The sequence below is a fragment of the Sipha flava genome, unplaced genomic scaffold (genome assembly GCF_003268045.1).
Source record: "Sipha flava isolate LNK unplaced genomic scaffold, YSA_version1 65_pilon_pilon, whole genome shotgun sequence".
Classification (NCBI taxonomy): Eukaryota; Metazoa; Arthropoda; class Insecta; order Hemiptera; family Aphididae; genus Sipha; species Sipha flava.
In genome coordinates this window covers 1,086,812-1,106,160 of record NW_020273605.1, presented here as the reverse complement: position 1 = coordinate 1,106,160, position 19,349 = coordinate 1,086,812, and positions in this window count along the sequence as shown.

Below are 19,349 nucleotides of genomic sequence, written 5' to 3'. Positions count from 1 at the left end.
ATGATAATTTAACTACGAATACATTTTTTAAAAAGATAAATTCTTAAATGTGATCGTTCTATTTATTTTATACTTCCTTTTTTTAAATAAAGGGTTATCTTTAACTATATAAAATGTTTGTTTTTTAGAAGAGGAACATAATATATATGTTTAACACGTTTTTTTTTAAAAAAAAGCTATAAATCTTTTTTACGAAATTAAACTAAAAAAAATAGTAGATATTGTTGCGTGCGGTCAGTTCAACCGTAAAGGTGATGATGTCTTTAGGGATATTCCAAATAAAATACTCAAACTAAGTTAAACTTTTTATTGAAATATTTCTAAGTACAAATTATTTAATTAAATTAACAAATAAACTGGCGTGGAGGAGCTCGCTAAAACACGTCTTAAACACATCTGAATATTGATCTATTCGGGACCTTATATACCCCGCCTCTCATAGTTGACCCGGACCTAGTGAATACTAAATCACTCGTCCTATGCGATTCACCTTGGCATTTAGATTGATGTCACTTGTGTTTCGTGCGCTCAACCCAAGATTACCTATATGTAACAGTTGTTCTCGTGAATCCCGCATTTTGCATATATCATACTGGTGCCTTTCTATAATGTTTTAATTATTATGTACTAATTGTCTTCTCTACCATATAATTAGTAAGGACCTACATCTCCGTAATATATCGTACTGATGTCTTTCTGTAATAGTTATTTTTAATGTCACATTTTGGATTATAGCCATACGATATAATATGTGCTTGTGTTACCTTCTGATTAAATTAATAGTTCCTTTCTATTGTTGTGATTATTATATTTTTTATAGTCATTTCCCGATATCTACTATTACGATTTATGTGGTCCTATCTATGTAGTAAAAGTCGTAAGGACCTATATCTATGTATGTCCGTAACAATATTAAGTACATGAACATCTCAATTTTAAAAACGAGTTTGCTTAGATTTGAATTACGTTATCTGAAATGTATTCTCGTAAGACATTAGTTTCTATTTTTTTATATTATTTAAAACTATAAATGAACATTTCGTAAAATATGGTTTATGTCTGATATTTGTTGCTAATCATAATAAAATTTCTTGATAATCATAAAATTATATAGATATTATATAGACAATGACTGTTTGCAGTTTGAAATTGACAACAATATTTAATTATAACAGTTTATATAGAAATATTATCACAATCCATACCTGTGAAGTCGTATGCAGCGTACATCACATTCTTTTCGTCTGTACTTCTCTTGCACATTTCCCGAAACACTATTTTTCAAACTATCCTCTCTCCCTAAGACACACTCTCTTGATGTAATCCTTTTCTCCAATTCTCATCCCCTCCCCGTCATCTCATTCATCATTAACTTCATCCTCAACTCTGGTTTTTGTACAGAAATAATATCAGATTGTTTTAATTTAAATGTATATATTTTAAACTTATTGTCATGCTATATTATGTTATAGATAAAATCAACAACAACAAAGTATATTATTATAGTCACAATTTATTCATGTTATTTTCGTACATTGTACGTTATATTTATTCGTACTTATTCTATATTTTGATGTCAAAAAATCATGGCTCATTCACTAAATTCATTAATTTGCCAACTCAAATATTTTTCTCGCTAACCTCAATATATAAGTGATTACATTATCAGAATACATAATATGAGAGATTTATTAACTTTATATACATATAAATTCATTCGTTTTTCTTTGTATATTAATATGAAAAATATTAACAATTTGCTGGAATTATAAAATCAAACAATAAATAATTAAATATTGTCGATTTGGCTAATGTGCCGACTCGGCAACGACTTGGTGTCAATGTTCCGACTGAAAAACACATGGAAGGGGTATAATACTCCCCATGACTCCTTTCAGGATGGCCCTGGGCTCCGGTGGAGTAAAAATAATTGAGTCCCATTCTAATACTATTTCAACATGATAATTTAAAACATACAAGTCATATTATTTTTTCAAATGTGAATACTTACAATAAAACGACAAACGAAAATAATTAATAAATAACTAATCAATAATTATACAAAGTGAAAAGGAAATCCAGTTTAATACTATAAAAAATATTTTGTATATTGCGTGAATACTTGAATCGTAATTAGAATTGATTTTGAATAAATAATTGCCACGTAATATTTAATTTAAATATTTAATAATTACTGTTCTAAATATTCCATAGTTAATGTTCTCAATATCAGGGCTTAAATTCTAAAAAAAAATATTGTTTTTCCGTTTTTGGGTATTTAAAAGTTGTACAATTTTAATGTTTAATTATTGTATTTTGAAACGTTATACAGTGTTAATGTTAAACTTAATAATACGTTAAAAAGTTATTTGATTTTTTCGTTTTTTGTTAAACGTTTTATATATATATATATATATATATATATATATATATAATATATAAAAGACAAAAAAAGTTTGTATGTCCATTATGCATTTCTAAACCGTTCATCCGATTGCAATGAAACTTGATACAGAGGCAAATTAGACCTAGAGGAAGGTTAAGCTACATTTTATCGCGAAAAAAGGTAAATTTATTATTAGTTATTACTTGACAAATCATACACAAGATACATGCATAGGACGGTATTTGAAATTGTTCTGTTCATATTTTATGCTCAATAATTATTTCTATAATCTTTTTCGTAGTACGTTACCTAAGAAACGTAGATAATAATAATAATAATAATTTTAGATGAAGTTTTTAAATGATTTTAAATAATATAAGTGTGTAATATAGGTACTTTACTATTATGAAATAATCTATTGGCCAATTCTAAAAAAAAATATTGTTCAAAATAAACTATAAAGTAGGTATTTAAACATTTAATATACACTATACACGAAAAGAAGGTTATTGCAATTCACGACAAAATATCTACATCTGACTAGCAACTTGAAATTACTGACTTTAAATAATACTCCAAGTAACATGCCCGCAATTTTGTATCAATTAAATTGAACATAAATGAACATTTATTTGAATAGGTATCTATTTTCTTATCAAGTAATAAATTCAATATTTATAAATAAACCTTCAATAAAATAATTCGGAAAATATAAATTATTGTCAACACAAGTTAGCCAAATTTGAATTTTTCATAATTAAAAAATTTTAAAAAAAAATTATGTTGGGTTCAAAGTAAAAAAAAAAGTACAAACGTTTTTCCGAATAACGTTATTTGCAATTTTCTTACGTTACAAATACGTTTATTGTTTATTAATTTCGTTTGTTTTTATTTTTTTTTTCTGTTATAACGTTATATATAACGAAGTATCTATGTTATTGACGTGGCGGCAATGTTACGTTAGCGGTGTTCGGGGAAAGATTCGTTCGGTAAGCGTAGGCCGTTGCGGGTGCACAGTAATGAAAAAGCTGTAGCAGACACGTAATGTCGAAAAATGTCTATTATACCACGCTTCGTTAGGGCGTGAGAGATGTCGAAAAGTTTGCTGGTTTTGACAAGAGTTGAGCTGTAGTTTTTTATTCTCATATTTTGCTAATAGTTATACCAACATTATGATAATTTTAACGTTGTTCCCTTGACCTTTACATTACGTTTCGTACAAAATTTGTTTTCCATTTATAGCGATTTCGGTACATGCAGTTCTAGTAAAAGGTTTTCACCTATAGACTTATGGTGAACCAACGATTAAAGAACCATTAAATGGTATAACGCTGAATGGCTGTTACAAAAAAAAAGTTTTAAAAAAACAACTTAAAAGACCATCAGCCCAAATTAATGGCACGCGTACACCATTTTTCCCGACAATAGTAATTATAATCTAATCATACATAATTATTTCGAAATATCACATTAATTTGTGAATATTACAAACGTAGTAATATTTAATCAACTATAAATTAATTTTATGTATTTTCTGTTTAACTAATTTTATTCATAAAACCAACTTTTACAAAATAACATTTCGGTAATTACTTATTAAACGCATTACTTATTAAATTTACAATGCTTTAGTACAATTTTAAATCATAACATATGATGAACATGTGTACATTTTTGTTAGTATTTAATTTATTATTCTTCTGGCTTTGAAGTACCTACAATATGACATTAACCTTTTTAAATCAAATAGATATAACGATTATTGTGAATTTATCTTTGATTATTATTTACTTCAATCATTTGTTTTAAAGGACGTCACTACATTAAAAACAAGTTTGTACAGATTGAGTGTAAGTTTAAGAAATTATGTAAGTTTCACTTTTTAGTTTCAATTTATACTTTAACAAGCTTGCAAACAATTAATAAGTATAATGCTTAATGATTTCGTTTTTTCGACTTTTTTTTATTGGTTTGCAAGCCATAATTATTTAGTTTTCATAAATATTTTGTTTCCAAATTGATCTATAGTAGTAATGGAGTAAAATTGTTTATCCAAAACTATAAATATTGATTTCATAATAATACCATCTAAATCTAAATATGAACTAAACTGTTATTCACTGAATTCAATAAACTTATCTACAAATGCAGTCTATTGGAATATTATAAATTTAAATCAAAATAACTGTTAAATTGTAAACTAGATAGCGTTGTCAGTACCTAAAATCTACTCGATGAACATTGTAACACATTAAATATTTCAAACGTTCCCATATTTAAAAATGTTTATATTGAAAATTAATAATAAATATGCGTGCGCAGACGTTAAGTTCGCTTTAGGTGGTGCTGCGGTGCATATTATTTAAGATCCAAAATTATTTTTCAGTCACGCGCGTGATTAATATCACAAAAATAGTCATCGCCTCTTACCGCTGTTCCACGTAGAACTCGCTATTAATGAAAATAACCAAGAAATCTTCAAGAGTAATAAACTGCTCCAATCAAAGTTGTCAACTATCAAATATAAAAAAAGGCCTAAAATAAAATTTAAAATGTACAATATTATTTAATTAGCCTAAACTTGTATTTTGACGAATTTCATTATTACAACAGTCATCGAATTTATTGCAAAGTTTATTGTTAAAAAAAACCTAAGGTAAAAATATAAACTAATAACTGTAACTATTTAATAAACATAAACAATAAACGAATAATGGAATAAAAACTTTGCCATCACTGTTCATTTTTCTGAAATCTAAACTCAAAAGATACAATAGGCACTCAACAACCTAGGGGCGTCGTTAAATGTGACGATCATGTAACTGAAAATTAAAACAAAGATCGTAGCCTCCCAATCAGATTTCCATAATATTGCAGCGCAAATAGAGCATACAAAGGATGTATAATACACAAAAACTGACAAAACCGATAAATAAACCAAAAAAGGTAAAATTTCAAATTCAAAACATCCCCCCCATATATCCAATCATCCGGTCCATCATACGCCAGCACAACAACGGCCAATACTTTCCATTCGATGTCAAGAATTTCAACGAATTCAAAATCTTATTTAGCCGTTTAGTCTTTCGGCTTACTATTTTTTTAAACAAACTCAAACAAATTCAAAAAATACTTTCTATAATCGTAAGTAATATATAAATAAATAGTTAATGTATACGGCTAATGTCCGAAGGTTGACTAATATTAAGATTAGCCGGCTAATCTTAAGTTTAGACAATGCTTTTGGCATATGTTAAAATTTCGAACTTCAGCCGACAAAAACAAATGGATAATATTAATACTAGCCAATAAAACCAACATTATCCAATCGTTATCGGTTAATGACTAAATAACATTAGCCATAGGTAAATTAAAAATTTAAACTTATTTACAATAATAATACAATATTTTGAAATTGTAATTTTTAATAAATATTGAAATGTTGGGTAGTTGTATAGAGGTGAGCCGTGCACGTGGTAAATAAAATATTTTCAATAATATAAATATTGTACACAGTTGTGTGCATTTTTATCTTATTTTAAAATTGATATTGATTACAAAATTGATATGCATGCTATTGCATCCAATATTGTGTGTTCGATAGAGATAGTCCGCAACAATCTACCGTAATTACCGACTCAAATTTGTAAGTAGTTAAGATACCAGCTTGTAGTACTTTATAGCTATACCTTGTTTTCAAGCCTGGAAGTTAATAAGTTAAAAGTTAAATAAAAGTTAAGTTAAATTAACTTATTAACTTAAATTATTTCACTACTAATAAATTAACTTTACTTATTTCCTTACAAATTAACTTGAAATGAACGTATTATTTTTTCGTTTATCCCAATTAAGTTAATTTTGATTTTCAAGACCAGAAAAATATTTTTGTAAAATATCGCATTTGATAATAACATGTGGCTAAAAAAATATAAAAATAAAAATTTCAAAGAATATTTAGATGAGACCATAATATATAACTCTGTATTAACTATTGATTGGGGTCCCACCGTTCTCGGGAAAAGTATTCAACCGTTTTCAGACTATTGAGTAAAAATAATCATGCCATTCATGAATTACATTACCATTTTTATACAAAGTGGTCGTAATTTTATATAGTAATAATAGGTACATATATTATCATTGACTAAATGTTTCTTAATAATAATTCTACTCTATTGTTATAAAAAAATTATTCCATAATCTATGATATTATTAAATATTATTGAATAAGAGAAAAAATTAAAGAATTTTTGTATAACTTAAACCGTTTAATTATTTGTATGGATAATATTATTTAGACATTAGCCATATGCATCTGGATAATTTTAAATATTGGTGGATAAAGTTCGAAATTTAGATATTAGCCAAACGCAGTGGCTAAACTTGTGATTAATTGGTTAAACTTGAGTTTAGCCATACTCCTAACACTAGCCGTAACATATAAAAATAAATAAATAAATACTTAGTCTGGAGTATTATTATATTTGTAAAGTTCGAACGGTTTTGAGTTAAAAATTCATCGTCAGGAATTAACTAAGTTAATAAAATCGCGACTGAATATAAAAAAATAAAGGAAAGAATATATTCAGAAAAATTAATAGTTTTACATAGAGATAATTAATTTTAAGAAGAGATATTATTTAAATGAGTTCTTATTAGATACGAAATATGCTAAGAAATATAAATACTTTGTTTAATTTTATTTATTATTATCTTAAATGTATTGATATAAAATATTTTTCAAATCGGTTTCTAGGTACATTTAAAATAATATTAAAATTGTTTTTCCTCTTTCATTGTGGATGTGAAATTCTTCACGAACTGAAAATATTACTATGGATATTAAATATTTCTAAGTTTGTATTGATATCAAAATGTATATTATGGTTATTTTCTAAAACATGTTTAGCAAAATTTGAATTAAGGGCAGTATTTTTTAATTTTATTTCAGAAATGTGTTCTAAATATTTTATTCTAAAATTTATATTTTTCTTAAAACATAAAATTAATTGCAATTACATTTAATTTTATATATGTCAAAGTTTTCAAAAAAAGGAGGATTTATAAGAAGTTTTTTTTTCTATTATTTGTATGTTTCATTAAACTATTATTAGTTTTAAAAGTATCATTTTTTAATTTAATATTTTATAGATTAGAACGTATTTTATTAAATTAACCTAATTATCAGCATGAACTGAATATTATCTATAATATAGCCCATTGATATAATAATTATATTGAAATTATTTCAATTTAAGTATTAAATGTTATTTTATTCAGTTATTTTGTCAGTAATTTCAATATCAAATCTCTTATCTATATACTACCTAGTATATATAGTATATATAGTACCTCATTAAAATTATCATTATCTATATTTAATAATAATTATATTGTATATCAAATAAGTGAAAAATATAATTACTTTGTAATTATTAGTGTCATTTCATAAAGTACATAAATGTCATATAATATATATTAAATGTTAAAAAAAACTTATTAAAGCGTTGATTGGTTGAAACATTTAAATTAAATAAATAAAAATAAAAATATTTTGAATCGTTCTAAGTTTTTAATTTACTTTAAATTGTAGTTATTTGTTTATTTTAATTGCAATGCCAAATTAATAAATATATTTTCTTAGAATGTACAACTGAAATGAAAAATCAGTATTTTAAAAATCTTTTAATTTAAATTAAGCTAATAACTTTTATACGTATTTTATAGACATACATAGAGAAATATATTACAATGTTAAACGTTGTTTTTTGATAGCTATACAATTTTAATATTAATCTATACTCAATATATTCCTACCAATTTTATAGTTGTACTGTTTTTACTGAATACAAATACGTAATGATAATTTTGACCATTGGTACTGTAAATTAAGTTTGCAAAAAATAAGGAAATGGTCGAATAGTGCTCATACAAGTATTACCATTTACTTATACTTAGCAATAATTTAAATATTCATTTTTATTTAATTTTTTTTATTTAAAAGATTATTTACAGTATAAGATCATTTGCACAATAAGTATTTTTTTTTTGTTAAAATGAGTAATAAATAAACCCAAAAAATAAATAATAAATTTATACCTAAAATAATCATAATCATCTATATAAGCTGCACATAAAAAATTAAAAACTTTAGAAGCATGTAATAATATTTACACGCATATAGTAATAAAAGAAAAAAAAGAAAATATTTTAATTAAAAAAAACAAGGGAATTTTTTGCTTTAATCCTGCATCAATAGCAAAGGCGTGACTACGGGTCGTGCCTTTCATGCTCAGGCTAAACCTGCAAAATTTGACTTTAATTATATTTTCAATTAATGCAAGTTTAAAATTAAGATTTCAATAAAACGACGTTTAGAAATAGAGTAGGATTTAAGAAAATTTGTAATGTGTTATCAGGTAATAATGATTTTTTTAAAATTTTAATATCGTCTTTTTTCTTTTCATTTTGGTGACGTACATAGTTAAACCCAGTATCGCATTTGTATATTTGTACATGTATATTAGTATATATGTATATTTGCACAAACTGCTAAAAACTCTGAAGACGTCAATAGTATTGCGTATTATGGTAATATTTATACATTTTTTTTTTTTTTAATTTTAAAATGACAATAATATGATTTAACCACAATTGTTTAGTACTATTTACTATTTTTAATTCCTATGTTAGGCAGTTAACTGATTTTTTTTTTTTACTAAACAATCAAAGTTAATTTAAATTAAAAGTGTATTAATACAAGCTCACGGTATTATTAGGTACTTCTGAGTTCAATTTCAACTTCTTCATTTTTTTAACAATTTCTAGTTGTTATTATAAGTAAATTGTTATTACAATAATTATTTTGAAAGTGCATTTTGAATAAAATAATTTTTATTTTTATTTAAGACTTCTCTACTATACATAGGATTTGGAAAATAGATCATTATATACTAAATTCAAACAGTTATTATGGATATTTAATACTCATAATTTGTAATTTTGTAATACTTGTATGAAAAAACTGAACATTTTTAATTATTCTAGTTAATTTAAACGCCCATAAAAAAACTTTACAATTGAGAATAAAAATATTCACAGAAGAGGTAACTTTTTGGAACATTTTTCTACGTGCAACTAAATCTTTGGTGCGCAAACGAGTCCCGGATTTATAAAATGTGTGCTAACAGGCTACGCCTTTCTGCTATAGCAACACATTTCAATACACGGTAAATTTAATTAAATAGAGAGAGTGGTTTAAGTATATATATTGATTGATCCCGTTTCATTAAAAGTACATAAATTTGATTTTAAAATGTAGTATTTAATAAAGCTGACGATTAATATCTAATAATATACTTATTTTAGAATCTATATATATATATATATATATATGTATATTTATTATTTTTTTTCAATCTATTCTAATAGCATACACTCCACTATTATTATTATTATAATTATTATTATTATTATTATTAAAGAGTAACTATCATGTTCAGTTTCGAGTTTTGGAAATAGTTGAATTAAACTTCTTACCTAAATTTAAAAATGGTCGACCTGCACTCGGGTCAAATGCGAGTAACGATCAAACTACACTCGGACAAAACAAAAAATATTCTTATCTTTATAAAAATAATTTTGAATCATGTCTTATTGGAAAATGTTTTTTTTTTTTTTATATTCTTCAATGAAATTTCAGTTATAATAAAAATGTATGTTATGTAGTTACAGTGATAATTGTCTAATTTCGAATAGCATGAGACCAACCAAAAATTACGCTTTAAGCAGTTGTCCACTTAGTTTAATAAAACGGTAAAATTCCGAATCATCAATTCGTATCTTGTTTTCATATTACAAAATTAGTTTACAACGTTTATAATTTTTGAATCTTAGTCAAAGACTAATTAAAAGCTTAATTAATTTACTCTATATAACATATTTTAAATTAATTATAGACTTATTTTATTACAAAATTATTAATAATTTATACTTAAGACATAATTATATACGAAGGTTAGAAATTCAATTTAAAAATTTGGCTTTTCCAAAAATCACGAAAAGTTTTTGTTCTATCATTGTTGCTGCTAATTTTTCTTTTGTATGTTGTTTGATTGAAGAAGATAATCATTTTGTTTGTCAATAGTAAACTGATGTAGATTTATCTCAATCAATGCTACTGTTTGAATGCTTAATGTTTCACAGCAATAAGGGATAAGTTCTTACCGCATGTAAATGCTAATAATAATAATAATAATAATAATAATAATAACTACCTCATGGGTTATAATTATCCAATAAAAATCAATTATTATAAATATGTATGACCATCGTGTAAGTGTTTATTTTAATTCTTACAATCGTTTCAATATTTCGTTGTAGACATATAAGAAATAGACACACTTGAAGTTGTGCATATGTAAATCGAATAGAAATTAGTAATTCTAAATAGATAAATTAAATTTTAAATAATAATAATATTTATTCTGATAACCATTGAATTTTGTATGTTTAAATGTATCTTGACATCAAGGGCGTATTTGAGGGGGGCGAAGAGGGCATTCACCCCTCCCCCATAGCTCGTATTTTTTTTTAATATAATACATTGTTTTATTTATAAAATATAATGTATAAATAATTAGAAATATAAATTACTAGTCTATCATTATGATATGATAATAAATTCAATAATATGTCAATTTGATCGCGGGTATTATTTTTTGTTTATCTTCTTATGCCATAACATTTTTGGTTGTGTAACGAATAGAAATGGTATTATCTTCCACGGATATTGCTACGGTTATAAACATTTACAACCATAACCGAAATATTTATCAGAAAATATAAAGTAATTTAAAGTAATACTTTTTTTACCACTTATTGAATTATATATATATATAACAGGGATGGTATTCAGAATATACCACCGCATATTTACATAGTTAACTTGACGTATACCAGTTTAAGAAAACACGGTAGCTCTAACTTTACTTAACCTATATATATATATATATATATATCATAGGTAGTTTTTGTTAGTGGCTGTGAAGGAAGAAAATGCCGGTAAAACTATTTTTAAAAACAATATTGATATTTAATGTATTTCAATTGTCTTTAAGTACGAACCATGATGTTATGGTGTAATTGTACTTGACGCGTAAGTAATGTGTAATGAGTGTTTATTTTATTTGCCAATTGAAAATTACCCACCGACAACCTTTTTATTTGAAACGAATTGTATCCATCAGTAGGTGATACTTATTCATCCTATCGACTGTTATCATCCTGTCATTAGGAAATAAAAAAAAATGTGATATTTCAAAGTATTTAGTTAAAGCTTTCGTATATTGATAAAATTAAAACTCTTATACTAATACTGATACTCATGTTTTCAGAAAGGTGCTGAAGTTATGGCTCATTGAAAAAAAAAAAAAATGTTACGGTTACTATTTTTTTAAACAGTGCAAAATTACGAAATTATATTTTAAATACTAAATAATTAGAAGTGAAATTATCATTAAACATATATAGGTACACAACAGTTGATTAACTAGTGATATTTTAGTACAAAACTGTTTTGATTACTTCTACAATTGCAATGTTACAACTGGTTTATCGGTCGATGTACGTTATTAATCGGATAATTATTGTAATTGTCGAGGTCGATACAGCCACCGACTGGATTTTTGTTCGAGGATTTACTCGCATTCCTCCCGCTCCCAATGGCTTCTAAAAACTCTCTTTCGTCAACACTTCTGCAATAATGATAGTACACGTGAGCATAAAAATCTCGTACGATTCATGGATGTATTATGGCTACCTACCGTTCGAAAACTGTGGTGATATTGTCAATGGGCACACATTAACCAACAGATCCGCATGTGATCCAATATCAAAACACCGTGGCCGCACTTAATGTTGTACACAGATCGTTAAACGTGAAAACAAAGAACGAGGCGGGCAGCAACAAGATTATCGTGCTCGGAAGATTAAGCGCACGGAAACAAAACGGTACTCGAAAATAATACGTTGTCATTGAAGTTAATGAAAAGCTACGGTGATCCGTGTCCGTTTACGGTATTACGATCCGTTGGTCCGCCGAAAGACCGACGGCCGACCTGTGCGAACATCGCGTCGTCAACGAGGATCGGTCGCCTAAATGCTGCCGAAACGTCGTACGGTCTATTACGATTTGCCGGTGACGAGCCTATCCGATACATGCCATTACGGCGGTCGGCTATTAGGCCGTGATCTCATCAAAAGCAACTGTGAACAACAGCAACGCAATAGTGACTCTAAACTAATATTTCAGTTAAGCTGATTGCCTGTATGTTCTCATAAAAAAAAAAAAAAAAAACTGAAAATAAACTTCATATACCTTTAACTTATATCTATTAATTACATATTAATTATTATTATTTAAATTTTATTTATTTAAGTATAAATATAATACAATATGATGTATTTATATTATAGATATGTCAAATACATCGAATACTCGTATGTATAGGATAAATTAGTTATTCATTATTTCGTAATAAAAAGCACATCACTAACTTACTAGAATTATGTATTTGTTTTAATTGAAATTTCATTCCACGATTTTTCTTTTATGATTTGTCAGGTATAATTATATGATTTTAAATTATAAAGACATGTATGATTTTCTGCAAATTGTACAAAAGTCATATTTTTTTCTTGTTCATTTGCCGTTTTAAATAAATAATTTAAAAATACACTATTGTATCTTATTAAAATAAGCTATGATACAATAACCATGAGCAACTGGTGGAAACATGTTGATTTGATAATACATGTAGCGTTGCATCGAAATTGCGTTACCATCGGCAGTTACTTTTGGTGAGAACACGGCCTTACTGTCGCTCGTTACACCGAATCTTAAGTCTCGATCCGATCCCGACGGTTCCGGATGCATCGCGTGCTAGTCCTGTACGTATTCGTGGTCACGTGTGATTTTTATTTCGACGGACGGACGGGGGGGGGGGGGATAGGTGACCGATTACCGATTGATCGGTACAATCTTAAAGTTCCCATCACACGGTCGATTGGTGTAATGATAAACTTTTTAAAAATGCTCCCCTTTCCCTCCCATCCCCGGAAAAGCACAATTTTTTTCAACGCTTCGCCCTAAAATAGAAATGATTTGGTTACTTAATAAGTGTAAAGTTGAAATCGTTTGAAGAATTTGTGATCGTTAGTGGGATGTTTGTTCCCGGTACAGCTACCAATACAGTATCATGTATTTTACTGTCAAAGTTATAATGTAATTATAAGTTCACCATCACCCCATCGCTCGAAATAATTTTTAATTAAGGCGTTCGGTAGAAAAGTAATTCAAACATCAAAAACGTGTAGAAAAATTTGAGAAAATTTAATTATTTGAATAAAATATTTTTAATCTTACAGTATGATGAAAAAATCCTTCTAGAGAACAGTAAACACGTTTTTGAAAAATTTTAATAAGAGGTGTATGACTTAGTAATATGTTATTAATACAAATATGGTCGTCTACTTTTCGATTATTTTTTTTTTTTTGGGAAAAAATGGTATGTGAGTTAAAGTTGTAAAAAAATTTTAGTTGATTGTCTAATATTATGTAGCATTACATTTAAAAAAAATTATTTGCATTATTTTTGATAACCTGTACTAGAATATTTTGAAAATAAGTACTAGTTTCTTAACAAGACGATTACCGTAAGATGCTTACTCGTATATACAAACGATGTTTAAGTTCACAATAATATGTAAACATTGCAGTTATGTATTTAGTGCTTGAAAGTGAACGTTTGCCTTTTTAATCTAATATCAAAAAGTGTGCACAAAAAAAAAATTTTAATTACATTATAAGCTTTAAAATGTTTATCATTTGAGTCTTAGTATTTTTAATTGAATAATCGACATTCCTCGAATTATTTATTTCACCGTGTTTTATACCGTCGATTTGATAATTTGAATAAAAACAATTTCAGATAATTATGTACAACAATTTAATGTAATAAGTTGTTTGGAATCGAGAAAAAAATCTCACATAAAACAAATCATTTTACGCGCGCATACATTTTGTTCGTAAAAAATGATACGTATCTAATGTAATCTTCTACTTTTCGTTGTTTTTCGAGAAGCTCGTATACATGGTACATCTTATACGTAATCATAAATCCCTATACGAATGTATTATAAGTTTATGTTGTTTCCAAATAAATCGATCGTAAAAACATAAAATGCCAACATTAACGTGTAATCGAGTATCTATTTTTAATTACTCATAAAATAGTAAAATATCCAAACGATCGAGAAATTGGGATGTGAAACGGGCGCATACTTAGCCGTTTATGTTTTATTGCTTTGTTTAAGTGCTCGGTAATTTACGATCAACCAAAAATAAATAAATAACAAATATAAATGGACAAATAACGAAAAGTGATCGGGACACAATGTACTAACGGTTATGTCGTGCGTTTGTGCACGCGCAAGCAACACGCAAACGTAAATTCGAAACAACATGTCGACAACAACATGCGTAGTACCGTAGAAAATACTTAGATTCTCGTCGTTATTGTACTGTGTTTGAATCGTTGGACTCGTTTTAATTTGAGTCGAAATGATTATTTTTAATTTAATAAATATACTACTGAAGCGAAAACATAATATGTACGAATTTAACGATGCAAAACGAAAATGTATTTTATCAACAATACATTTTCGCAGAAAACCGATTAAATTATAGTCTCCGACTTAGTGACGATATCACGTTTGTTTAGAATAAAAGCAATTTAAACCAGGGTACGATTATGTTTGGGAACGTTAGAGCGAAGGGTTTATTTTTTAAGAATACAATAATGATTATTGTGCGCGCGTTTTGAACAGTACGAGTTGTTTCATTCTACGAATGCAACTACCGAAAGTAATAATTATAACAACTAGTTACTACAATGGAACGACGGGATCTCGAACTTTGACCACTCGAAAGGAGACCATGTTTTCTAACATTTTCCTACGAATACAATTTCCTATTTAATTTTAATATTTCTATCTTGTACATTGGTATGCAGGCGAAATGTTGCTAACTCGAATTTTTACATTTGCATTGATTTTGTTTTAAAATTAATAGGACAAATAAAAGAAATAAAAGTAAGACCAACAGTAGTTTGTTAAAGATTCAGTAATAACAACCAAGAGCTACAAAAATTCATACACTGGGTGTATGCTAACCGAAAATAGCAGCTGCAATAGATAACGACTTCTACAGGAACGACTTTTTAGACGACGTCGATACTCCGGAAAATGCAATTAGGTCACGAGATGGACATTGAACGATACCACGGTAATCAACCTCTTGCAAGAAAAGTGAACGTCTTTATTAGTATTAAATAAATTAAATATACCGCGTAGAATTACATGTGATGGCGATATCGTTCGCTTGCAAGTTCACAGTTTTGTCGACGGCAAACAAATATTGAGGCATACGATTGCTGCATGTTTCTATGCTGCACTAATGCAGCTGGGGTGCAATGGTCGAAATTAATATGCGCTAAATCAAAGGTCGCCCGATTAAAGGTCATCTCTTTAACACGGTTAGAATTGTGTGTCGCTCTACTATTGTCAAGATTAGCTAACAGGATAGTTAAAAAGCTACAATGATGTTTAATAAAAAAATATTTTCAGTCAGATTCAAGCATTCTTTTAGCTTGGATTTCATCACCATCTACTAATTGGAAAACTTTTGTGGCGCATGGAGTGGGCAAGATACAAAAAAAAACGTCTATACCTGATTGGTATCATATTGGTACTAAAGAAAATCCCGCTGATATTATCTCTCGTGGTTATTGTCCCTCGTCATTAGTTGACATGTTGTTATGGTGGTACGGTCCACATTTGTTGACCGAGGAGGAGGAAAAAGAGCCAATATTAAGTAAAACTTCGAACATTATAGATTCAAAAAATCATGACTTACCAATATTTAGTAAATATTCGTCATTAAATAAATTATTATGTCTCGTTTCGTATTGTTTGCGATTTTATTATAAAAAAATACGTAGAGAAAAAATAATTATTTCGTTGTGCCATGTGTAGGTAAAATCGAACGTGCTCGAATTAGAATATTGAAATTAGTACAACAGGAAGAATTTACTCACGAAATTCAAGATTTGACAAAATCAAATAGTATAAGGCCTTCTAGCAAGTTGTTCAGCTTGTGTCCGTTTCTAAATAATAACGGTTTTATTCGCGTAGGAGGACGTTTGAAGAATACTACATCTTTAGATATATTTCAACGTCATCAAATAGTATTACCCGTCAACTGTCATTTCAGCCGCTTACTACTGATATACGAACATGAACGGTGTATGCACGGTGGTCCACAAGCAACGTTAAATTCTGTACGCTTGAAATATTGGCCGATCAATGGCCGAAACACAGTACGAAAAATAATACTTCAGTGCAAAAAGTGTTTTCGTTGCAAACCGATCGTAGTACAGCCAATTATGGGTAACTTACCTGAGGACCGTGTTGAACTAGCACGTGCTTTTTTAAAATGCGGTATCGATTTCGCCAGCCCATTTATGGTAAAAACCAGTCTTCGTCGTAATGCTCCTTTAATAAAAGGATACGTATGTGTTTTCGTCTGTTCTGCCACAAAAACCATACACCTAGAACTTGTTGGGGATGTAAGTACCACAGCCTTTATTAACGCGTTGAATCATTTCGACAAGGACGAAGTTTGATTATTCACGCGGACAATGCGACAAACTTTGTCGGGGCGAATCGAAAATTAAAGGAATGCTTTTGATTTATTTCGTTCGGAGCAACATAAAGTACTTACTGATGTTGGTGTACAATGGCGTTTTATTCCCTCACGATCATTCTATTTCGGAGGTCTTTGGGAAGTGGCTGTTCAGTCTATGAAGCATTTATTACAAAATACATTAGGTGAAGTGCATTTTACGTGTGGTCGAAGTACGCACGGCGGGCGGCACTTTCACACACGTGGTGTGACAGTTACCCTTTGAAGATAATATTGTAAATTAATGTTCTATAATATATTATATTGTATGATTTATATTAATAAAATTTATTTATTTATTTGTTCATAATTATTGTCATTATTTGATGTTTTTATTTTCATATTTATTCTAGCATGCATGTCTTTTGGGAATCGTTTCATTATTTTGAATTAACTATTTTGTCACTTGTTTTGTCGAAAAAAAAAATTGTATTTTGTATTTTCAAGGTGGGCGGTTTGTTGCGTATCGTCTCGGCTCGTTTATCATTTGATATTTCATAGCGAAATAGATAATTGTTTCGCCTGTTTTCAGTCGATCGTCTATCGCGTAATCGTAAAAACCTCTCGGGCCGACTGCCGAATTCACGTAAACGTTAATTTTATTATAAAATAATTTTATGTTATATCAATTATTCAAATTTGTATAAAGTCCATTATATTATTATTACGATAAAAAACATGCGTTTATTAAAATATATCCTAACCTGGTATTAAAACTTTAAAAATTCCAGCAAAATCGTATGCAACAAATGCATTACTACCTTTTAAATCATACAACCAAAATTTGAAGCAAACCATTAAAAAGTAAACACATTATATTCAGAACTGAATAGTAAATATACAGCGGAAATTTTTTTTTATAAAATTTAAAACGATAAACGGACAAACTTGCAATACGTTTTCGGACCTTAGAAACAAAATCAGTTGATTTCAGAAAATCATATTAAATGTAATCGTACGAGATTCGTAATCGTTTCACGGTGGAGAAAATTTATCGATGAAATAACAGTATTGTAAGGTCAACCTGTAACTCATAAATGTTTATTTTGTTGCATTCGTTCGCATCGGAAATTTATTCGTGATTCGAAATGCCAGGTTTATGTACAATAATTAATTATCATGTTTACATGGCTCGTTATTGATTTGTCTACACGAGTCGATAATTCGAATAAATTTACCATTATCGTGTACGGTTGCGCACATGATAGATGACGATAATAATTATTGCAATCGATCATCATCCTCCCATACGTGAGAATTTCGTCGAACTTTAATGCAAACGGTTTTTGATTAATAATATCGCCTATCTGACCACACAGCCCAACGAGATCGTATGTTTTCAAATGATCTCGACCGTTTGCGGCCGTCCAACTGCATACCTATACGGATATACGGAATGAAGACAAACGAACGTCTGCAACAACAACGATGATAATAATAATAATAACGGTTATAAAAATAATAATAACGATATTATTGAATATTACACGTCGGAGGAAACATCCGCTATTCCCGAGCCGCAAGTGGATTATTTTCATAACGTGTTCGCCCGTGTATCGTTTCCAGTTGGCATTGTTTATCTACGTGTGACTCATCCATATTGTCGTAGGTTTTCAATAAATTATGACGACCTTAACGTATGATTAGCGATCCGGCGCGACCCGGCGGTCACAATATTCGTCCGTATCGAGCAGATCGTATGAATATTATACACTTGACCTTACCACAACGTAACACAGTAATATTATCATTATAATAGCGGCAATGTAATATGCTAATCGTTAAATATCCAAGACGATACCATTGCAGCATAGTTATATTCTAAAACGAAAAATATTTCAATAATATATATATATACCTATAATGGACGTATGACGTGTCACACGAAGACCAGAGGAAGCTCCAGGGGGGCCTAGGGGCCGCGGCCCCCTCCCAAGCACGTACCGTATTTATAAAAAAATGTATATTGTTAACAAAAAATGCATATTATAAAATGTACTATAATACAACACGCACAAGTATGAAGATAGAGCCATAGAGGTATGACGGTCGAAAAGAGTTTTTCCACACTTCGGAGACTAAAAACCTGGCTTCGTTCAATGATGACTGAAGATAGACTATCAGCATTATGTCTAATTAATGTAATAAAGTAGATATTCT